The sequence below is a fragment of the Podarcis pityusensis genome, assembly GCF_964106645.2.
Source record: "Podarcis pityusensis genome assembly, chromosome: 7".
In the NCBI taxonomy this organism is placed as follows: Eukaryota; Metazoa; Chordata; class Lepidosauria; order Squamata; family Lacertidae; genus Podarcis; species Podarcis pityusensis.
In genome coordinates, this window is record NC_138031.1 from 71,992,377 (window position 1) to 72,017,635 (window position 25,259).

The window sequence follows — 25,259 nt, forward strand, 5'->3', positions numbered from 1 at the left end:
TTCATAAGGTCATGGGTGTCACAGACATCAAGTCCACTTGTCTGAAGAAGAGGACCTTAGATATGGAAACGAAGAGCCCATTTGCAAGGGCTGCAAAGACATCATCTCTTGAAATATTTTGGCATAATGTGAGTTTGGGCCACAATGAATTCTTATAGTACAGTGGATGCTCGGGTTGCAAACAGGATCCGTGCGGGAAGCTTGTCCGCAACCTGCACCACATCTGTGCATGCACGGGTCATGATTTGACGCTTCTGTGCATGCGCAAAGCATGATTTAGTGCTTCTGCGCATGTGCAAGCACCAAAACCCAAAAGTAACCCGTTCCGGTACTTCCGGGTTTGGCACGGTGCACAACCCGAAATCACGCAACCCGAAGCATCTGTAACCCGCGGTATGACTGTACATATAATCGTTGCTGTGGAAAAGCAAACTAGCATTCTGAATTTTAAGAAGAGGGTAATATTCATGGACACAGATATGGCCATGGGGTGTTTTTTCCTAGAAAAAAAAAGGTGTGAAACTCACCATGAAGTTATTGTAGTAAATGCCACACTTTTAACCAGAACTTTTCTTCTGGAACAAAAAAGAGCCGGCACTGCATACTCTTGAGTATCCCCAGACCCCCCCCCCCCGTGCCTAGGAAATATTAAAGGGATAAACAGGATATCTGCAGTTGCTTCCAGATGACATGTGTCTTGAGCATTCATCCTGATTTGCAGAAAGGCTGTAGGGTGGTAGATGACACCAGCTGTTTATAGCTCATTCGTCCTAATTTGTTTGTGAGGAGGCAAGACAAGATTGCATCAAGCAACTTCCAAGTGCACTTTTTTTGTCATTTTCCTTATTGCAAGAAATCTGAGGAGGAGTGAGTTTCTTCTGCAATAACACCATTTTAACTTCAATTGCATAACCTACATGTGCTGGTATGTGAGGGCACCTTACTCAAAAATAGTGGCAGCCTGTGAGCTCCCAAGGTTGCACTCTGCTGACCTCCTAATACTGCAGCATTTTCCAACGTTTATGTTCCTCCCTCAGATGTTAACTCTGATTATACTCGTCTCCAACTAGCTATGCTGTCTTTTCAAAACAAGCATGAGAAATGAGTGTGTGGGAGAAATTCACTCTCATGAAATCTACCCAGACACAATTTTGCACCAATATCCCAAAGAATCCAGGATATACGTGGAAGGTTATTCCTTCTGTTCTGTTGCTGCTGTATCCCTGTTTTTCCCCTAATGTGAAAGAAGGATAGAACAACATCAACAGAACAAAAGGAAAGAACTGCTGTCTGTTTTTGATATTTTGGGATACTGGCAGAAAATCCTTGCTGGGTAGATTTCATGAAATTGACATTACTTTTGTCCATTTTTACCTGATAAAGACATAAAACGAAAAAATAAAAAAGTCAACTGGGAAATGTGCAATCTCGAGGGAAGATGTGTGAGTATACTGCACAAACTAGTAACAAATATGCACTTATGAAGGGAGTGTGTGGAAAAATCTGAAGTCAATCCTGGAGTAAAAACTTATTTTTCTCTCTACATTCACCCACTGTGTGGAGGAGAATGTGTCTCTGCTTGCTCTGTCTTCCTCTGAAGGGGGCACTATGGTAACCGAGAAAAGTAGGTGTGTTACCTAGCAACATAAACCATTAGGCAACACAAAATGTGAGAAAGAGCAGCAGAGAACAAGTTGGCACAAAAGTGCATAGCAACCAAGTGGACTCTAAATCATGGTGCCAATAATCCATAACATGGAACAAAGGCTTGGATGCTTGCAGTGCTACAAGTTATACATGCAGAACAGAGGGGAAATTCAGACACTGGAACACAATTTTTGCCATGCTTTGTTACAGGTGATGACAAAACTTAAATGGATTTAGGGCTTTAAAATAGCTCAGTTCAAACATGGAAAATAAATACTCATTTTTAAAAAGTGCAAGTAGATAAATAGGTACTGCTCCGGCGGGAAGGGAAACGGCGTTTCTGTGTGCTGCTCTGGTTTGCCAGAAGCGGCTTCGTCATGCTGGCCACATGACCCAGAAGCTGTACGCCGGCTCCCTTGGCCAGTAAAGCGAGATGAGCGCCACAACCCCAGAGTCGTCCATGACTAGACCTAATGGTCAGGGGTCCCTTTACCTTTACATATATATATGTGTGTGTATATATATATATATATATATATATATATATATAGGATACTGTATTTAATTAAGTTTTAAAAATTATAATAACAACAACCATAAATGCACCACGGGTCAGAAACAACAATTCTCTAGCAACATCCTTAATTCCCACCCCCAGCCCCTAATTTTGCAAATATCTTTCCATGGTTACCAGTGAAAGTCCAGTGCAATTTTCTGCTGAAGGAACACTGATCTTGCTTCAGAATTTAGAGGGTAGGGAACTTGAGTGGACGACTGGGCTATGGGAACAGTATATGCACTTAACCAGTGGCAACATTAGGAAGCACAATCTATGGTAGAACTGGTGCTGAAGTGATTGTCCAGTGTGCAATTAGAGGTGGCAGTTCCTCAATAAAAACCTAAGGCATTTGAAGGGCAAGCACAAGGGTTCCAACTGAAGTATAAGTAGGTTCCCACAAGACAAGACACAGTGATAACAGTAAGAACCTTTAGTGAGCTAACAGAACTGGACAACAGGGACAAAGCAACTGTTTATACATGTCTCCCCTGCCATGAAGAGGTATAAAAATCTGAAATTAGCACTTTGAATTGAACCTGGAAACAGACTAGAAGGCATTGAAGATAGAGCAGCTCTAAATTTTGCAAACTATTTGACTTAGCAGTGGACGTATCACTCTACTTCTGGCCATTGATAATTTTGCATTCATCCCTAAATCCATCCTATCACATTTCTGCATTAGTGAGTGGAATGTGTAAGAAATAGAATAAAAATCAGCTTGACAATCTGCGTAATATGCATTTAAATATTTTTTATCACAAAGTACATATTTTTAAATATGTATTTCATCAATTATGTATTGCATCCCAATGCATGTGTTGGTTAATGTATTTTGTTTTATTCTAAACTGCGCATTTGTAAACTCATTTCCACATGCTTTTTGAGCTGAGAGCTATATCACGAAACTTGAAGTTGTGGAAAATCTGAAGGATGCTTCAGAGGAGAAGATGGTGAAATGCAAACAGGGGACACAAAAAGGGCTGAACTCCTCAATGCCTTCTTTGCCTCAGTCTTCTCCGATAAAGAAAACAATGCCCGACCTGAAGAATTTGGAGCAAATGATTCAGCAGAGGAAACACAGCCCAGAATAACTAAGGAGATAGTACAAGAATACTTGGCTAGTTTAGATGTATTCAAGTCTCCAGGGCCAGATGAACTGCATCCAAGAGTATTAAAAGAACTGGCAGATGTGATCTCAGAACCACTGGCAGTCATCTTTGAGAATTCCTGGAGAACAGGCGAAGTCCCGGCAGATTGGAGGAGGGCAAATGTTGTCCCTATTTTCAAAAAGGGGAAAAGAGAGGACCCAAATAATTACCGCCCAGTCAGTCTGACATCAATACCAGGGAAGATTCTGGAGCAGATCATTAAGCAAACAGTCTGTGAGCACCTAGAAAGGAATGCTGTGATCACCAATAGTCAGCATGGATTTCTGAAAAATAAGTCATGTCAGACTAACCTGATCTCGTTTTTTGACAGAATTACAAGCCTGGTAGATGAAGGGAACGCAGTGGATGTAGCCTACCTTGATTTCAGCAAGGCATGTGACAAGGTGCCCCATGATATTCTTGTAAAGAAGCTGGTAAAATGTGGTCTTGACTATGCTACCACTCAGTGGATTTGTAACTGGCCGACTGACCGAACCCAAAGGGTGCTCATCAATGGTTCCTCTTCATCCTGGAGAAGAGTGACGTGGGGTGCCACAGGGTTCTGTCTTGGGCCCGGTCTTATTCAACATCTTTATCAACGACTTGAATGATGGACTCAAGGGCATACTGATCAAATTTGCAGATGACACCAAATTGGGAGGGATGGCTAACACCCCAGAGGACAGGATCACACTTCAAAATGACCTTGGCGGATTAGAGAACTGGGCCGAAACAAACAAGATGAATTTTAACAGGGAGAAATGTAAAGTATTGCACTTGGGCAAAAAAAATGAGAGGCACAAATACAAGATGGGTGACACCTGGCTTGAGAGCAGTACATGTGAAAAGGATCTAGGAGTCTTGGTTGACCACAAACTTGACATGAGCCAACAATGTGACGCGGCAGCTAAAAAAGCCAATGCAATTCTGGGCTGCATCAATAGGAGTATAGCATCTAGATCAAGGGAAGTAATAGTGCCACTGTATTCTGCTCTGGTCAGACCTCACCTGGAGTACAGTGTCCAGTTCTGGGCACCACAGTTCAAGAAGGACACTGACAAACTGGAACGTGTCCAGAGGAGGGCAACCAAAATGGTCAAAGGCCTGGAAACGATGCCTTATGAGGAACGGCTAAGGGAGCTGGGCATGTTTAGCCTGAAGAAGAGGAGGTTAAGGGGTGATATGATAGCCATGTTCAAATATATAAAAGGATGTCACATAGAGGAGGGAGAAAGGTTGTTTTCTGCTGCTCCAGAGAAGCAGACACAGAGCAATGGATCCAAACTGCAAGAAAGAAGATTCCACCTAAACATTAGGAAGAACTTCCTGACAATAAGAGCTGTTCAACAGTGGAATTTGCTGCCAAGGAGTGTGGTGGAGTCTCCTTCTTTGGAGGTCTTTAAGCAGAGGCTTGACAACCATATGCCAGGAGTGCTCTGATGGTGTTTCCTGCTTGGCAGGGGGTTGGACTCGATGGCCCTTGTGGTCTCTTCCAACTCTATGATTCTACGATTCTATGATTCTATTCTATGATTCTTACATTCTTACCTGCACATTAATCTGGGAGAAGCAGATCAGGTCAGCACACTTTGGAATTCATCGAAATCTGATTCCTCAAATATCCTTAATTTGACTTGTAGCTATTTGGGAGTACTTCTGGTATAAAATAATGAACCTAGAGAGAAGCTGAGTTTACTTTTGGCTGTTGCTGCTGAGGTCCATGGCAAAACAACCTGCTGCTTCAGTGTGAAATTCCACAGCAAATAAGGCCCAGCAACATTTTTGGTAGATGAAAACAAGGCAACCAGCAAAGTCTAATTTTAGAGTAGAAATGAAAAACAAAATAAAAACCCACTGTCTAAATGTCTCTTCTTACTATTAAGAGGCAGGTAAGGAGTGACCTGAAATTTCTCAGTCTCCCCCACCTCCTCCAACTCCTCCTCCTCCTCCTCTTCTTCATCATCATCGGTCCAGTATACCTGAAGGAGCCTCTCCACCCCATCGTTCTGCCTGGACACTGAATTCCAGTGCCGAGGGCCTTCTAGCGGTTCCGTCACTGCGAGAAGCCAAGTTACAGGGAACCAGGCAGAGGGCCTTCTCAATAGTGGCACCCGCCCTATGGAACACCCTCCCACCAGATGTCAAAGAGAAGAACAACTACCAGACTTTTAGGCATGATGGAACTGCATCTGGAGGGTCAAAGGTTTGCAATTCATGCTGTAGGCCATTTTGGGATATTAAAATCATGGATGATAGTGCTTGTCACCTGGTAAGGGGGAACCAGAGCAGTTGACAGTGGGGCTAGGCCCTTCCTGGGTACTGAGGCCCCAACTGATATTATCCAGAAATGATGCTGAGTCATGCTTCTAAAATCCCAAATCACGATTGTTTTAAACATGTGAGTTATTTGTGATTACCCCTGCAGAAGGTTTTCCCCTGTGTTTAAAAGCAATCATTGCAGTTAAATAGTGAAACCTCCAGTGCAAAAGACAAAAATTATGGCACATTTCAAGAAGAAGAAGAAGAGGAGGAGGAGGAGGAGGAAGGAAATGATGACTTTTCTTTCCCTATAGCATTTCATGAAAACAAATGTGTTTATTTTTCCTATCTCAGAACCAATTTGCCATGGGAAGAAAAAAAATATCACAGTTACAGAGAGAATTGTTTCTTAGGGACACACAGTAGAGCATATAGGCATAACTTCTTATCCTCTTGGGGCACAAACTGTAAATTAGGTTTTAACAGGCCAAATGCAAGCAATATGCATTTACATAAAGCAAGCTTTAGAAATAAGGAGATTGGCTGCTTATGCACACCATGTTCAGCTAATATGCATTGTTTATAAAGAAAACATTAGTCTAGGGTGCCATGAGCTGTCCTTGAAAGTTTCGGGAATGGTACCAAATTAACATGGCAATTGATGAGGACCCATTCTAGCTAAAATGGAGGTCAAAACTGCACATGATGAGTGGTTCCACAAGTCTTCTTCCATACACTCTACCTATCTGTAAGCAGTGCCCAGGGCTCATCTTATGTCCAGAAAGACCTGGATCCTTTGTGTGGCATTATATGCCTTTTGGAATGTGCTCCCAATGAACTTCAGGCAGGCATTTTCGGTTTTGGCATTTAGGTCACCTGCCTACCAATACTTTCCTTGAGGGCTGATCCTGCTATGTTCGATTAATTAATGTGATCCCCTGAACTGAGACGTACATTTATTAATTTGTAAAAGCATTTGTGTCCGGCCGTCTTACAAAACATCAGGGCAGTTTTAAAAGCTTTAAAAGCAGCACAGAACAATCATTAACATGACTGGTTTTTCCAAAAAACGTTTTTAAACAACTGCATAGGCTTGTCAGAATGGAAAACAAGCCTTCAATAGGTGCCTTGAATTGAAAAGCAAAGATGCCTGCCAAATCTCTGCTGGAAGAGTACTCCACCGCATGAAACCAGCATAACTAAATGTCTGTCTTCTGGCTGAGACCAGTTTTTAAAAAATATATTTTTATTAAACAATTTCAGCATAACAAATTATCAGTTCAAATAATCAATTGCATTATTTTTTCCCTTCCCCCACATCCCTCCCTCTCCCCCCCCCCAGGACTTCCCTCAGCTCCCCTCTCTGATTTCTTTGCACATATTGTTCTCTGCGTGTTATAAAATTGTACCTACCCTTGCCTTATCTATCACGTGTTCAACTCATAAATTTGTGGATGTTTATTCAAAACCTGCCAAGGAGTCCAGATCATTTTGTTGTCTTTTTAGGTAATTTGTAAAAAGTTCCCATTCTTCCTTGAAGTCACAATTGTCCTTATCACGCAGTTTGTATGTCAATTTGGCCAATTCCGCATAGCTCATCAATTTTTCTTGCCACTGTTCTTTCGTTGGGATTTCCTCATTCTTCCAACCTTGTGCTAACAAGACTCTTGATGCTGTTGTAGCATACTTAAATAAGTTCTTTATTTTTCTTGGCAGGTCTTGTCCTACAGTCCCTAAAAAAAATGCTTCTGTTTTTTTTTGTTGTGTTTTTTTTACAAATGTCATTTTAAACATTTTTTTTTCAGTTCATTATATATCATTTCCCAATTTTTTTAAACTTCTCTACATTCCCACCACATATGATAAAAAGTACCTTCTTTTTCTTTACATTTCCAACATATATTTGACTCGGTTTTGTACATTTTTGCTATTTGTACTGGTGTGATATACCATCTGTACATTATTCTCCTATAGTTTTCTTTCAAAAGAGAACATTCTGTAAATTTCAGATCTACCTTTCACAATTTGTATATTATCAAATTGTATATTATGTCCTATATCTTGTGCCCATTTGATCATGACTGATTTGACCTCCTCGTCTTTTGTTTCCCATTCTAGCAGAATACTATATGCTTTCTTCAGCAGCTTCACTTCTTCTTCTATAACTTCCTTTTGAAATCTGGAAATTGTATAATTGAACCCTTTCTTATTATCTTCCTTATACATTTCATGTAGTTGTCTGTAATGTAACCAACTCTGAAAATGGTCTTTAATTTCCTCATAGTCTTTAAATTTCCATTTCCCTTCATGATCTCTCAGTAAATCTCTGTATGTAGGCCACTTCCCCTTTTTGCCAAGCGGTTTGAGTAACGAAGCTTCAATTGGTGATAACCACCAGGGTGTTTTTTTGTTCTATTAAATCTTTATACCTCTCCCACACCCTCATTAGTGATCTCCTATGGCTGAGACCAGTTAGTCCTCTGTAACATGGGAGACAATGAACAGCGCTGCTCCCAAGGATCTCAGAAACTGGGCTGGGATATAAGGGTTCACGCAGTCTTAAAGATATCGTGAACCCAAGTTATTCAGGACTTTGTATATCAACACAGAGCCTTGAATCTGGCCTGGTAGCATATGGGCAAGCCATGTAGATGCTTTAGCAAATGTGACAAATGTTGTAGGCCATCTATCCCCATCAACAGTCTTGTGTTGTTGATATGATGTTGTTCACTGCTATGATCCACCTCTTAGACCTTTTTTTGGCACATAAATACAGATATGCAAATGAATTATTTGCAATAGTTTTCAAATAATAAATAAAAGCTAAAATTGGAAGTGGGGGACCAGGAGATTTCTTCCATTTCTCTACTCAAAACTGCCCCACCCCAGCTGCTTTTTTTCCCAGTGGGGGGAAAAGTTAAAGGGTCCTTGGCACTTTCTCCGATGAATGGGAAATCAGCTAAGGGTGATTTTGAGTGAACAAACAGGAGAAAGTGAAAGAATCAAGCATGCACCCACTGTTTTTCTACTCCTGATATCAGTGCCCTGCTGATGAATTATATTATTATTATTATTATTATTATTATTAAATAATGATTCTGGCTGAATAAAAATTCTTGTTTCTCCGTGAGCTGCCATTTTAGATGCTGCTCATCCCTCGATCCTGCAAGTTGCTCTTTGAAGTCTTCCAAGTTCAGAAAGCAGTTTGGCAGGTAGGTACAAAAGCTTCTGGAAAGGGGAAAGGGGTCCCTAGTTCCCCCTACACCCCATCCCCCCCCAAAGAAATCACATTTGAACCCAAGAATTTAAAGACCCAGATGACTCACTAGTCAATCATTTAAGAGCTGGACCATAAAGAAGGCTGATCGCCGAAGAATTGATGCTTTTGAATTATGGTGCTGGAGGAGACTCTTGAGAGTCCCATGGACGGCAAGAAGATCAAACCTATCCATTCAGCCCTGAGTGCTCACTGGAAGGACAGATCCTGAAGCTGAGGCTCCAATACTTTGGCCACATCATGAGAAGAGAAGACTCCCTGGAAAAGACCCTGATGTTGGGAACGATGGAGGGCACAAGGAGAAGGGGACGAGATGGTTGGACAGTGCTCTCGAAGCTACCAGCATGAGTTTGACCAAACTGCAGGAGGCAGTGGAAGACAGGAGTGCCTGGCGTGCTCTGGTCCATGGGGTCACGAAGAGTCGGACACGACTAAACAACTAAAGAACAACAACATACCCTTTTAAAATGCGGCTCTTTTGGGTGGGGGGTATTAATGGGTTGTTGTTGTTTTTATTATATTTACTGTGGTTTTTATGTTGATATTTTCTGTGAACTGCCCTGAGACCTCCGGGTATATGGTGGTATATAAATTGAAGAAGAAGAAGAAGAAGAAGAAGAAGAAGAAGAAGAAGAAGAAGAAGAAGTCGTCATCTTCCCACTCTGTACTCTGTACTCAACAATCAACATCTACACTGTGTAGTCCAAGGTTCAAATCCCCATTCTGCCATGAAGTTCACTGGGTGACTTTGACCAAGCAATAATGAATCTTCCTTTACATTATATATTTACAAGGGAGTTATGACATAAGCTCCTGTGGACTGGAACCCACTTCATCAGATGTGTGCAGTGTTATCCTCAGTTAAAAGCTATGTCTGCCTGGTAATATAAAATAAAATGTAAGCAATAAAGTCAGAGGGTCAGTCTCTCAGTGAAACCCTGAGGTCTTTGGAGGAAGAAAAAATAAATATCCCAGAAATATGCTAACATGTTTCCACAGATACCCCACAGCTCCAGATATTGAACCACTATGTTTCTGAGCACTTTTCGTGGCCCTTATTCATGCTTCTCTGCCAGATTTTGACATATGATGAACATAACTTTCAAAATATGCTACCGGTCCACAAGATTAGATAGATCCTTACCACCCAAATGATAGGTTACATGGAAAACGTACTTCCTGAAATTTGGAAAACATTGTATTTGCCAAGATTTGGCTTCAGATTGTCTGTTGATTGACGAACAAATTGACACCATTAATGTCTATCATTCATTGATGGCTTTTTCTCTCCCCCCCAGCTGGATAATTGCATGTTTCGGTGAGTTCTACATAAAAGCTATAATTTTCTTTTGTTGGCTTATTATATGGGGGCTGCTGTTTTGTAGTGTGCATTGTGCAATTCTGCCCCACATATTCATGCAACACCTAATGGTATTATTTAGGAATAAAGGTAAAAAGACAAGCTGTAAGGCTAATGATAAGTTGGATAAATGCAATCAATCATGCACTCTCAGAGAACCTCTCAATAGTCTGCTCTGCATCTTTAGTCTTTTACATGCTGACATATAGCTAGGAGGAATGTATCCAGGGAGTAAAAATATGAAGCGCAAATTTCAGGAGAAGGGCCGCAGCCAAGAAGCAAATTTCAGATGTACAAAATTCCCACAAAATGGAATTTGCAGGAATCTGCAAGTCCATTGGAAAATATTGTGCTAAATTTCAGATAGGGTTGAAGCCAGCCACATTTAATCTATAATACTGCATACGAATGTTGTTTCTCCAGGTCTGTAGGGCTATTTGGCAATCATTGTAGCAATTCTAAGCAACATCAAAGCTGGAAGATGAGAAATTTGGAGGATTCTATCAACAGCAACAACACTGTCAATTGTGATACCAGCATCACACTGGTTTTTCTCCTCTGTGTCTCAAACAGTCATAGCATAATCCCCTCTAATGGAAGCCAGTAGCAAAATTCCTATTGAATTTGTAATTGTAAAGGCTTTCTGCAGTAAACCTGCACTTTGGTTCTTAACTGGACTGAGGAGTTGACATAACTGGTAGGTATGCTAGGTAATTATTATTTGTATTTAAACAATTCATATCCATTAGACTATAAAATCAGATTTCTATAAAAATGGCTGCTGAGATATATATATATATATATATATATATATATATATATATATAATGTATGCAATAGGTGGTAGAAATTCAACAGACATACAGTGGTACCTCGGGTTAAATACGCTTCAGGTTACAGACTCCGCTAACCCAGAAATAGTGCTTCAGGTTAAGAACTTTGCTTCAGGATGAGAACAGAAATCATGCCCCAGCAGCGCAGCGGCAGCAGGAGGCCCCATTAGCTAAAGTGGTGCTCCAGGTTAAGAACAGTTTCAGGTTAAGAACAGACCTCCAGAACGAATTAAGTACTTAACCCGAGGTACCACTGTAATCTTCTTTATCTTTCATTTCCCTGACCTTCACTTTATGCTATATGACATAAATACAAACAGTTCTACTCAGCCACAATTTTTTGCTGGTTGACCTTGTGCCAATGCCTATCTCTCAACCTAACCTACCTTACAGAGTTCTTAAAAAGATACAGTTGGAGACACCATCCTGAGCAACTTTGGGGAAAAAGTTGGAATGAACATGTAATTAATAATAATAATAATAATAATTTGTCCAGTGGCACCTTAGAGACCAACTAAGCTTGTTCTGGGTATAAGCTTTTGTGTGCATGCACAAAACAAATGTTAGTTGGTCTCTAAGGTGCCACTGGACAATTTTTATTTTTTTATTTTTACTGCATCAGACAAACACATCTACCTACCTGAATGTAATGGATTAATAATCGATGAATGTTCAAGGACACTAGATCAATTCATGTGCACCTGAAACAATGTGGTTGCCATCAAGAACATCATTGCATCCATGAGATTGGAACTACATTTTGTTGCAGAAGCAATTCAACCTGTCCCTCGGTGGGTTGCAGAATAAGTATCTGAACCGATCCCATAAGCACTGGTGGGATATGTATGGGATCGGTTACTCCCTGAATGCAAGGCACTGGTTTTATCTGTCTTTAGTTTTGGAAAAGACAAGACCATTGCAGTAAAAAACCACTGTGCATCACAGAATTTGGATGTACAGTCTATTCGATTATTTTATTTTTATTTAAGCATTTGTGCATCGTATTTATTTATTTGATCAATTTGCAAACCATCCTTCATAGATCTCAGGTTGGTTCACAGCACCCAATAACTTAACATTATCTGAGCAGTCAGCAAAATAATATACAAGCAAAACCAGTAAGCAAATAATTACAACGAAAGGTGAGGAAGTTGCAGTAGAAAATACAGTGGTACCTCGGGTTACATACGCTTCAGGTTACAGACTCCGCTAACCCAGAAATAGTGCTTCAGGTTAAGAACTTTGCTTCAGGATGAGAACAGAAATTGTGCTCCGGCGGCGCGGCAGCAGTAGGAGGCCCCATAGGCTAAAGTGGTGCTTCATGTTAAGAACAGTTTCACGTTAAGTACGGACCTCCAGAACGAATTAAGTACTTAACCTGAGGTACCACTGTAATATAAAATGACAAAAAAAGTTCTAAAGGCAGGGCTTTTTTCAGCTGGAACTTGCCGGAACTTAGTTTCAGAATCTCTTAGGTGGGCAGCATTGCCAATATAAGAGAACAAGGCGGGCATTCATGGTGATTTCCAGCACCTCTTTTTCTAGAAAAATAGCACTGACTAAATGGTGAATAAAAAATATTGAGGAGGGAAGCTTGGGTGCCCAAAGAACCATTATTAAGTGTCTGATTAGCCTTTCTGAAGAGGACATTCTGTAACTGGAGTGTGAACATTAAAAAGGCCCTCTCTCGAATAGGAATGGGGGGAGAAATCCATGTAAGTTTGCATGTAAAAGCAAACCTACCAACTTTTCACACTCTGGAACAATAGGAGGATTGAAACGCAGCCATCCTTCAAAATTCACGGCTCTGGATTTTGCAATGCAGCTCTTCTGCCAAGTAACACATGCCAAAAATACTTAAGCTGTGGAAAAGAACATGCAGAAATGCACTATCCTGAGAAAAGTGCTCTGCAAAAAAATATGTACCGAGGACAAAATTGCTGACAAAAATGTGTTTATTGGGATATATTTGCACTAAAATGCTGGTGAATTCTCACACCTTTTTTTATTAGAAAAAAATAGCACCACATCTCATTTGGTGGGGGTCTCTGAGGAGAAGCCACTAAAGATGTCCTCAGGGTTTTTGGTGGGTATATATAGAGGCCACACCTATATAGGATACACACACACACACACACACACACACACACACATTTCCGAGCACAATTCAAAGTGTTGGTGCTGACCTTTAAAGCTCTAAATGGCCTCAGCCCAGTATACCTGAAAGGGTATCTCCACTCCCATTGTTCTGCCCGGACACTGAGATCCAGCGCCAAGGGCCTTCTGAAGGTTCCCTCATTGCAAGAAGTGAAGCTACAGGGAACCAGACAGAGGGCCTTCTCGGTAGTGGTGCCCACCCTATGGAATTCCCTCCTATCAGATGTCAAGGTGATAAACAACTATCTGACTTTTAGAAGACATCTGAAGGCAGCCCTGTTCAGGGAAGTTTTTAATGTTTGATGTTTCACTGTGTCTTCAATATTCTGTTAGGAGCTACCCAGAGTGGCTGGGGAAACCCAGCCAGATGGGCATGGTATATTAAATTATATTATTATTATTATTATTATTATTATTATTATTATACCTTCCTTGCCATGGGATTGTGATCAATGAAGTTTTCCATGGGGGCAGGAGTGACTTTTTTAGATTTTGCATCATAGCTCATACTTTGCATTCATTAAGGTTCAATTTTCAATGATTAACATCTCAATTTAAAGGTTCTTGGCTAACAAGGCTTTCCTGGAAAAGACCTTTGCATTTGACCATCCTCCACAATCCCAAACCCTAGATGGACTCATGGTCTGTCTCAGTTTAAGGCAGTTTTGTGTGTTTTCTATCCAAACCTCCCATTTATTTATTAATTATTTTTTTAAAAGCATGCTTTTTCTTTGTGAGGTAGCGAAAACACTCACAGTGACTGAACAGCATTTAATTCTTTTTTTTAAAAAAGTGTCTGCTGGCACTTAATGCTGTTATATTTTCACACTCTTATCGCAAGCTGCTATGGCTTATGGAGACAATATTCACATCCCATGGGAGGCCATGCAAAATTCTACATGATATCTAAAGATTTCTTTAGAGTTGCTCATTTCTCTGCAGTAGTAAATTCACCAGCCAAGATATCCAACAGGAAAGAAGATGACATCAAGAGCAAAACAGCTCCGCGAGAGAATTTAATGTCACAATAATTACATGGTACATAGTGGAGGCCACACGACGATTAGGAATCCTAGCACAGCTAATTAAGCAAGTCAAAATTGCTGCTTAAAGTAGTTTAATGTGCAAGATCACATGGCTTCTGGATTGCTAAGTACCATGAGGAATGCCCACTTGCAACAGAATTGGAAAACAAAAAGTGATCTCAGGCACGGTATGCCATTGGGTGGCACATACAGAGCACCTCCTGACACATGCACATCAAAACCTCCCAGCTCTTTGACAACAGTGCTGCCAACATCTGACCTGTAATACCATTAGAAGCCGGTTTTCTGTGCTCTGACCCTGGAAAGGCTTTCTCCGAACTCGCTGCCATTTGGTAAAGAAGAAGCAGCAGCAAAACACTCCTTTAAAATCCCCTGCGCTGCTTCATTTGTTGTGTATAGGCTTCACACAATAAATATCACGAGGCCTGGGGGTAATGTTATTTGGAGACCAAAGAAAAAGAGCTGAATGAACAAATACAACAGGACAGCCCTACAGGTAGTAGCGGCTGACACACATATATTGGCTTGCATCAGAGGCTAAACCACCAGAAAGTTGTCTTGGAAGGATATAGCAACCTCTTGGCTTTAACAAAAGGGCTTCATATATTTGTTGTTCAATTCACCAATTGTTACTATTCTTTATTTACTGAACTTATACACTGTCTTTCTGCCAGGGCACCCAAGGCATTTTGGGTGGCTTACAGTAAGTACCACCCACTCTTCTGTTTTTGGATTATGTAGACCTGGAGCCCGAATTTCATGGCCCATTCTTAGAGAACCCAATATTGGGGGGGGGGGTACTGAATGTGGCCACAGTGGCATACTTGGGAACTACAAGACTCTGTGCAAGGCCAAGATTTGGTGCGCACAAATCCACCCACCATTGTACTGCCTTTGCAGTACATCTACTGCCACGGGGGGAGGAAGCCGATTTCCCGAAGCCTGACACTAAGACACCTAAGCAAGGACCCCAAGAAGCTGTGACTATACCAGGAGATGTCTACACAAGCACAAAAAACATCTCCTTTCATCCAAGCAACAGACATTATCATGGTTCAAGAATATGTTTCAGCTAGGCAAAAGCACTTGAAGAGCACTGGGGCAGGGCGAGTGAGGTGTGCAGCCTGAGAAGGGGGTGTTGCCAAATGAGAAATTTTGGGGGGAGGGGAGGAGAGATAAAGACACTTGGAGGGCTGAGCTTCTTTGATTATTATTTTTAAGGCAAGCCAACCTTCAACCCAAACCTGAAAATTTCTAAGAAATTCACACCCACAATGTTCCTCCACTCACAACAAATCCAGACAAATTTGTGCACAGCACTAGTTCTGCGTGAGATTATAGGAAGCCATTCGTCCATCTCACTTGGTATTGTCTACACAAAGTAACCTCGTTTTCCTGGGCTCTTAGGAAGGAAGTCCTTGCCCCACCCAACCTGGAGACGACAGGGATCAAACCTGGACCTTCTGCAGGCAGAGCAGGTGCTCTGTCACTGAGCTGCGGTCTTCTCCTTTTGCCATTCTCAGATTTCTGCTTCTTGATCTTTGTGTGATCAAACTGCTCGCACATTGGCAAAGCTAAGTAGGGTCTAGTATGGCTTTATATTGGAAGGGGAACTATATGCTGAGATTCCTGCATTGCAGGAGGTTGGATTAGATGACCCTTGGTGTCCCAACTCTACAATTCTATGACGCCAGGACACGTGCTGCCTTTCAGATCCTTGCTCTAATCATTTACTCCACTTCCTATTGACCCACTTCCTACAAACTCCATTCTGGGCTCATGCTTGCCAAGATTCCATGAATACTTTAAAAGTAAATAATGTGTGTGTGTGTGTGTGTGTGTGTGTGTGTGTATTAATGGGGCTTCATGTACCTTCTTTCATATATTGACTTGTGATGGGTGAAAATACATCCAGCAGAGGAGAGCTTTCTGTGTGTGCTTGCATTTGCGAATTCAGATGTGGCCTATAGGCATCTCTCTTCTCTAAATTAGCCGGTGCACTGTATGCCTGTTACTTTCAGGACTGCCAAAACACAGTAAGCCTTCCACCACCAGAAAACTCATTACACTGTATCAGAGAACAATGTAGTCATCCTCAAGCAAGGAGCATTACAATGAGAAGCAAAGAGCTGAAGAGGCAAAAGATAAACACAGAAAAGAAGAATGTAGCAATTTTAATTAACGGAACAGCATGGCTTAGACAACTTGGTAACGATGAGCGAATTAGACTGCTTTGCGCACACAAACACACACACACACACACACACACACACACGGGTTGGTTTAAAATCGAATGCAAAGACGATTTTTGAACCAAAGGGAGCCAAAGGCTGGGAATGAGTCTGAGCAAACTGTAGGAAAGGAAGACAGGGGACATTGACATAAAAATTGCAAGCACATTTTAGCCATTCCTGCTAATTATTGGAAAAGATTACAGCCACTGGGCTACATGAGGGAAGGAATCTGACATAATGTATCACTGTTTGACAGCACTGGCTTAATTGAAATACCCCACTCAGAAAGCCTATGTTTGCATTGGAACAGCTATGGGGAAATGAAGATCAGTAGGGAAAACACCCCATGCAACAGAAAATTGAATTGATTTTTTATTTTATTTTTTGCTTCAAAAGAGATTATGCTTAAATCTATTTAGATAAGTTTAGACATAAGGGAAAACACTCTTAAAGGGGTCTTAAAGTATGCCAGTGGTAAACTCAGGAGCACTTCTTTGGTTCTTCAGCTTTGTTGTTGTTGTTTAGTTGTTTAGTCATGCCTGACTCTTTGTGACCCCATGGACCAAAGCACGCCAGGCACTCCTGTCTTCCACTGCCTCCCACAGTTTGGTCAAACTCATGCTGGTAGCTTCGAGAACACTGTCCAACCATCTCGTCCTCTGTCGTCCCCTTCTTCTTGTGCCCTCCATCTTTCCCAACATCAAGGTCTTTTCCAGGGAGTCTTCTCTTCTCATGAGGTGGCCAAAGTATTGGAGCCTCAGCTTCAGGATCTGTCCTTCCAGTGAGCACTCAGGGCTGATTTTCTTCGGAATGGATAGGTTTGATCTTCTTGCAGTCCATGGGACTCTCAAGAGTCTCCTCCAGCACCATAATTCAAAAGCATCAATTCTTCGGCGATCAGCCTTCTTTATGGTCCAGCTTTCACTTCCATACATCACTACTGGGAAAACCATAGCTTTTACTATACAGACCTTTGTTGGCAAGGTGATGTCTCTACCTTTTAAGATGCTGTCTAGGTTTGTCATTGCTTTTCTCCCAAGAAGCAGGCGTCTTTTAATTCTGTGGCTGCTGTCACCATCCGCAGTGATCATGGAGCCCAAGAATGTAAAATCTCTCACTGCCTCCATTTCTTCCCCTTCTATTTGCCAGGAGGTGATGGGACCAGTGGCCATGATCTTCGTTTTTTTGATGTTCAGTTTCAGACCATATTTTGCACTCTCCTCTTTCACCCTCAATAAAATGTTATTTAATTCTTCCTCACTTTCTGCCATCAAGGTGGTGTCATCTGCATATCTGAGGTTGTTATTTCTTCCAGCAATCTTAATTCCGGCTAGGGATTCAAATTAATTTGCACAAATTTGTGTATTGGTGACACAGTTGTACACATGACTGCTTAAAAGCAAGCCTCATGTGTTCAATGGGACTGACTCTCAAGCCAGTGGGTACAGGCACGAAGCCTGAGAATGTCTACTGAGTCGGGGGAGAGTTTGGTAAAGTGGTCATTGATGCTAACCATGCAATTAGCATAACAGAGCTTGTTGTGATGAAAAACAGCCTCATGTTAAGTTATTTAAGTGATAAATAATAATTAATTTGCTTTTCTTATAGCAATTTGAGAATTTTGGTGGCAATAATGATGGCTAACCTGTTGTTCTTACAATAGTTTTAGAATCCTGGTAGTGGGGTGACAGGAGCCAGTAAAGTTACCAAACAGATTCTCTTTGCTTAGAATACTCTTTACAAACACCTTCGCTTTTACAGTCTTCTTCAGTAGACACTGGCTCAATATTGTGTTCAGCCTCTCCAGATCCAAGTCTTTTCCTTTCTTTTTCTTTGTCTACATAGTTTCTGTCTCTATGACAACCTATAGTTGTTGCCATCTCTTTGTACCTTTTTCTGCAGATTGTCTGATAGAAGACAAAACAGCTGCCCCATCAATTAGCTCCAGGAACGTTTGTTCATTGGCCTAATTGCATACAGAAGGGCCGTTTCTCAGTGGCAGAACACCTGATTTGGCAGGAATAAGGTCTAGGTTCAATCTCTGATCTCTCCAGGTAGGTCCAGGAGAGACCCCTGCTGAAAACCCTTAGAGCTGCTGCCAGCCATCACCTAATTTGGAGTAAGACAGCATCCCACACTTATGTGTTTAAATTGACAGTATTTTTATTTTTTTAAGTCACTCTTGGTTGGTAAATTTATAGCACATCAACAACACGCATAGCTTGAAGTAGCAATTTCTTGGACAAATGGAATCAATCGCCCCACTACCAAGAGCATACAAGGAGTACACAAGGTTTTGCTTCTGCCCCTCACTAAAAACCTCCCAAAATGAGGTGTCAGGCCATAATCAAAAGTGACTTCATGAAATGTGCTGGAGGTAGGGATGGAGGGGTAAGATTATTTTAGTTCGGCATTCTTTTATTATTTTTATTTTTTGGCATTTAGATACATACTCAGATAAAGTTGATCAAAAATACATGTTTAAATATGCATTTTATCTCAGTGGATACATTTTTTAAAAAACATTTCATCCTAAAACATACACTTATATGCGTTTTGATATTATTTTTGAAGCAGGAAAGGTATTATAAAATTTGGAGAAGTGTGAAGTGTGAAAAGTGTGATCACCTCTCCTACTGGGCCGACATCTTTCCACAAGGGCCGACATCAATGCCGAAATCCAGCATCGCCTGAGCTCTGCAAGTACAGCTTTCTCCCAGCTGAAGCGCAGAGTGTTTGAGGACCAGGACATTCACAGGGAAACCAAAATGCTTTTTACAAAGCTATTGTGCTGTCAACTTTACTGTACACTTTCTGCAGATTGGTGCTTGCTCCAAAAACACAGGTTTTCCTGGGGAAAGCACCAGGACAAAAACAAACAAACAAAAACTACCAGACTCTGAGCTTTAAAGTGTGGACCTGTGTCTGAAAAGTGCGGTCTGGATGAGCCCGTAACTCTATCTTGAGGGGAAATGTAGATGTTTCATTTGTGAGTGTTATGAAAAGATTTTGACTATGGGAACCATATTGCCTCTGGATATATATTTAACAATTTGCACTCTGATATTCCCTGATGTCTACAGGGTAGATGAAGATGGTACACTTTTGTGAGACAGTCCGTAAATACACAGGGAAAGGAAATCCTTTCTTCAAAGAAGATGCACTCTGAATTGGAATCACGTAGAAAGGATGGGTTGGGGAACAGAAGGCAGAGTGGCTCAGTTCACAGCAGATCTGAGAATACGTCAAAGCTCAAAGAGAATAGAATGAGTCCCTTGATTATTTCATATGGAGTCCTTGGGTATCAAAGGGAAGGCTCCTGCTTGCTCAACGGTGTGTATTCCATTCATTTAATGATAGGGGCATTTTCAATACAGAGGTCTCATATCTGACTGATGAAGGGGGAGCTCTATCACAAAATCTCTCTCTCTCTCTCTCTTTGTGTGTATGCAAGGGGAAGAAAACAATGTAATTTGAATATTGGCACAGTAATCCTAAAAATATGGGCACACTGAATGATAGATGGCAGCCTTTACATAATGACAGATTGCTTATTGGTACTAATACTAACCTAGCAGCTTTCTGTTTTAACTCCAGCTTACTGGAATTGACATTTCTTATTTTATGTAGGGAAATTATTTCCTCCCTCATCTCTGTAATGCCTCCAATCTTCCTGTTTATCTGTTCAGCCTAATAAGAACTGCCTTAGTGGAACAGGAGAACAATTCATGGATTGCTGATCGAGTCTAAAAGCTATTTCAGACATGCATGTTGTGCATCGCTTGAGTTTTTGACACTGTTATCCTGCAGTTTACAACTTCCAGCTAAGTGTGTGAATGGACTCCCATGGAAAAAAGGAGATGGATCCAGACTAAAACTATGCATCTGCACTATACATTGAAAGCAGTATAATGCTCATTGAAACACTAATGCTCTCCTTGGTTCCCCCTTCTAAAAACGGTCCATTTTAGAGCCAGTTACCTGTTGAATCTCTGGCCAGCCTCACTAAGATTCACTTTTACTGAGCTGCGTTTTCAAGCTATACCATCCACCGTCCTGGATGGACGATGCCATACAAAGGTACAGGGTACCATACAAAGACAGATTCTGTATATGTGGGCAACCACAGTTGGAAGACATATTGCACTATTTACTATTTTGCCCACTATACATTGGACCTAGGAGGCAATTTCTCACCTTACCATCCGTAGAGGAAAGATGTCTACCCCTGACATAGAAGGTCCTATGGCTTCTTAGCAATGTAAACACTTCAATGACTCACAAAGTCACCCTTTTTGCTGTGGTGGCCAAAAAGATCAGAAAGAAGACCCTGGACAATACAACAGTGAACTGTAAGGGAGACATAGAGATGTAAATAGAGACTGTTATTTGTGGTGTGGCACCCCTTTTGCTTGTATTTATTTTTTATTCAGATTTGTCACAGCCAATGGCTAGTACAATAAAGTTATTTGGATGTGCTTAGGGGGAAATCTGTGGTGCTGTGTAGGTGGAACACTATATGGCTGTAGTGTGGCACACTACAAGCAATCTGAGGCATATTTCATCTACGGATGCTTTCCGTATCCACCATCATCCCTTTCGTCCTCACTGTGATGAGCCGTTTTCCTGGTGTTTTGAAAGCAAGCTTAGAAGATTTCACTTTACATTCCCTCCCATATCGATCAATTTGTAAATTTATGAACAATTTCATGCTCCATTATTACAGAACCTTGGGTGGATTAGGAGCACTTTAAAGACCTTAAAAAACCCAAGATGGAATCGTGACAAATGCAACAGCTCATGACCAAAGAGCCTAGAAATGGGCAGGAGAATAATGGAGACCCGCTAGACAGTAGAGATTTAGCAGGGTTGGGGAGCACAGAGGGAGATTAGAAAAGCTTATTTTCAAGCATCCTCATTTCTGGAAAATATTATGTTAGAGCTCTTCTCTTAGTCTGACCCAGCTGTCAGAGAAGATGGGCTTCTGAATTAAAATATTTCTAAATACAAACAAGTATTGGGTGTATTGAGTAGCTTGGAAATGCTTGCTAATTTATTAATCCCCTCCTATTTTTCATAGTCCTCAAGCTTGCTGTTTTCCTATAAAAATACTGAAAATCCTCTCAAATCGTAAACTTGGTCTGTCACAACCACAGTCTCTATGTGAAATAATATACAAATGACTTGATGTTTCTTATTTTTAAAAAAAACACAGACACACACATAAAATGAATAAATTTTCCCCATATGTATTTTATCTGTCACTGCGAAATGAAGGAACCTGTTCCATATGCAAAGTCTAGGATGACAGGAATAACCAATCAGATTTAGACTGCACTTTTCCATTTCTCAACAATGGTCACAGTTAAGGCCTCAGTGAATAGCTTTGATTAATAACATTCTCTATATTGTATCATTTCCTGCACAGTACTTCATCAAAATGAATAACTTCAGAAGGCAGGTCAGAAAGAATTTCAGGTTTTGAAAGAGAGAGAGAGAGAGAGAGAGAGAGAGAGAGAGAGAGAGAGAGAAATCTATCACCAAAGATCAACTTTGATTTATTTTCTTAATGATAGTCATTCAACATGATGCTGACCAAGAGCTGGCAACTATGGACAAAACTAGCAGTCATGTGTCTTCAAAAGGTTAAAAGCAGCTGAGGAGATGCTATCCATTTTGGGGCTGCAGCAGGCGGCCCCTGCAACTATTTCTTGAAAATGTGTTCCTCCCCAAGCAAAAAGAAGATTTGATTGGGAACATGGCGGGTTCAAAGGGTGAAATGGCTCCTTCCTGCTACCCCAGTCCAGCTGCTGTTTGTTACAATTAAACAACCGCTCATTGTGTGGTCATCCTCACATTTAGTTTGGCCCTATAAATAAACCCTTAAAAACTGAAACTATACAGATATACAGATACTGCAAGGCAGGCCAGACACGATCTTGCAACACTTCCAGAAAGATTTAATGATTGCCTGTGATGAGTCTCAGAGGGAAGAGTGTCCCATCAGAGGTGGACTTAGATGTCAGGGACTGGTCAGAAGAGAAATGGTGGAGACCACCTCCCCATCCTGACTCTTCCAGGGAGAAGGAAGAGGAAGACAGTATAGATTTACAACAGAGGTTTGAGGGAGGTAGCAGATCAGAGGCAGATGAGGGGGAAAGTTGGGAAATCATGGGAGAGCATTCCAGACCCACCATCTCCCAGAACCCAGCAAGCCTTAAAAGTAGGAGAGCAAAGAGCTCGAAGACAGAGGGCATTTAGTGACACGCATAGAGGAAGTGATGAGGTTGACGAATGAGGAAGTGGGAGAGACAGGTGGTGGAGATTCACTCAGGACAATGCCATTATCCAAGAGGCTGAGTTCTATAGCTTCTCCCTGTAAAGTTTGAAATAAAAAAGGACTGTATGAAACTTTTCCTTGTCTTTATACTATTCTGGGGAACCAGCCAGGAGCCACTAACAGCACCCTGACAGCAGGGAGCAGAGAGCAATAGCCATTCAAATTACCTCCCTTCCAACCTTTCTTGAGAAAGGAAATGTGGTCGTATGACACATAAAGTTGATTATTTGATGGGTACGGAGTTTGCTAATGTATATCTATTGGTCTCAACTTGGTGGGTTACAAACTGGCAAACCAATCTAAAACTTTTTCCCAATACTAAAAGTTAATATATCCCCCAAATAAAACTATTCATCACCTATTATGAAGATCCATCTTGACAGGGCTGAGATGCAGTCTGACTGTTAACTGTTTCTGGCTTTACCAAGACTTAAAGCAGATCCTCTTTATGACATCGCACATGACATCAGAATGGCATGTTTGCATTCAACCTAGACTATCTCCATGCCAACAGCAATGGCCAGTAAACTTCTGCAACCAAGTAAGCATCAGCCTGACTACCTAGTTGTTTCTGTCTAGACGTTTATTTTTTGCTCTCATAATCAAAACCTGAAGAAGTGCTGTGTATAATCTGAAAACCTGCTTCCACTGTTAAAGAAAACTAATTGTCAGGGACTGGGCAGCCGGAAGCTGCTGACAGCATCCTGACATTAAGGGAGCGTGACCAGTTCACTCACATGGGGCATGGAGCCTCAGGGATGGTGCAGGAGATGCCACAACTATGATTTAAAATGGAGCAGAAGGTGTGTGGGGGGGGGGGAATTTTGGCGTCACACAGGGCACTGATGAAATTTGAGCCCCAAAGTCAGCCACTGGCTCCGTAACTGGCTCAATAACAGCCATGAAGAAAGAATCTCTGCATGCCCTTGTTTCAGGCATGGGTATAATAATCACATGGACTTCAGGTCTGATTCATACCATATAAATGGAAAGGTGCAGCTGCTTCTACAGTTTTCCCATTACAGGGTGAATCAGTGATGCGGTTATCCCACACCAGGGCGCCAACTACTAGGTGACTGCAGACCCTGAAAAATATATTTGATGGGGCAGAGTTACCCCCCACACCCCAGTAGATGAGCAGCTACTGCTGCCACTGCTGTGAGGTATTTCGGGGCTGCTGGTGCCAGCACAAGGCCTACTAGAATGTCAACGGTGCCACAAAGATTGGCAGGCTGCTGGCAGGCCTGCTAGGCTGCTGTCACCATCTGGAAGCCAGTGTGCTGGAGCTGTGCTTCTGGAAGTAGAAGAAGAGTTTGGATTTGATATCCCGCTTTATCACTACTCGAAGGAGTATTAAAGAGGCTAACATTCTCCTTTCCCTTCCTCTCCCACAACAAACACTCTGTGAGGTGAGTGGGGCTGAGAGACTTCAAAGAAGTGTGACTAGCCCAAGGTCACCCAGCAGCTGCATGTGGAGGAGCGGAGACGTGAATCCGGTTCACCAGATTACGAGTCTACCGCTCTTAACCACTTATACCACACTGGCTCTCCAGTCAGCGGCTTCTGGAAGTCTGGCCACAGTGGCTCACAGTGGTCATGCAAGCCAGGAATGCAGCGGCTCCTCCTCCTGCCATGGAGGGGAAGCAGCCCCTAGCCCATGGTGGTGGCAGGAGGAAGTAGAGGAGCTGCCAGCCATGGAAGCTGAATTACTGTTTGACACCTTTATGTCACACGCGACAGTGTCACATGCAGGCCTCGTGTCCGATGTCTGGGCTTTGGGTCCAACGTCCAAGCATGATGTTGTGATGTCACACACAACGTCAGACACCCCCCTCCCCATCTCTTTCTGGAGAGTCCTGGAGTTCCACCATGGATCAAACGAATGAACCAATCCTCAACTATCATAACAGAATACATGTACAGCAATATAACAAGCTCTAAACGTAGGAAGGGCCAATGTAATTTAGTCTTCTAGAGATTATTTTATTTAGGCCATATGGCATTATAAGCTGCTCAGAAATACATTAAAAAATAATAATGACAGAAGCTTAAAAATCTAATCTGATATATATCAGAAGTTCATTTCTTTCTAAGTTCTTATCTTTCTTGGAATAATGGCATTTCAGTGTTTGCACTTTTCTTTCAAGGTGCAAGTGCACAATATTTATTACTTATCAGATCCATAGTTTTAATGTAGGTGCAGCACAACTGGACAACAACAACAACAACAAAAACCAGTTGATAAATATTCAGATGCCTGCACAAAACGACTCAGTGCTACGGATGTCTTCCAAGTAAGCAGGTGTTCTGATAATCAGGTAACAAACAAACATAAACAAACACCTATTGGCACAAACAAAGCTCTTGCCAGCAATTTTAGTAAGGAAAACTAAATTGTC

At 41.6% G+C, this 25,259-nt stretch overlaps 1 long non-coding RNA gene across 1 annotated transcript; it reads right to left on the bottom strand.

Annotated features, from left to right (window-relative positions):
- Window positions 1-15,950: 15,950 nt before the first annotated feature.
- On the bottom strand, window positions 15,951-23,278 carry LOC308481734. Its single transcript, XR_013988846.1, has 3 exons — window positions 23,219-23,278; window positions 20,718-20,870; window positions 15,951-16,415 (listed from the first exon to the last, which is right to left on the bottom strand). It is a non-coding gene; the product is annotated as an uncharacterized lncRNA (long non-coding RNA).
- Window positions 23,279-25,259: the final 1,981 nt, after the last annotated feature.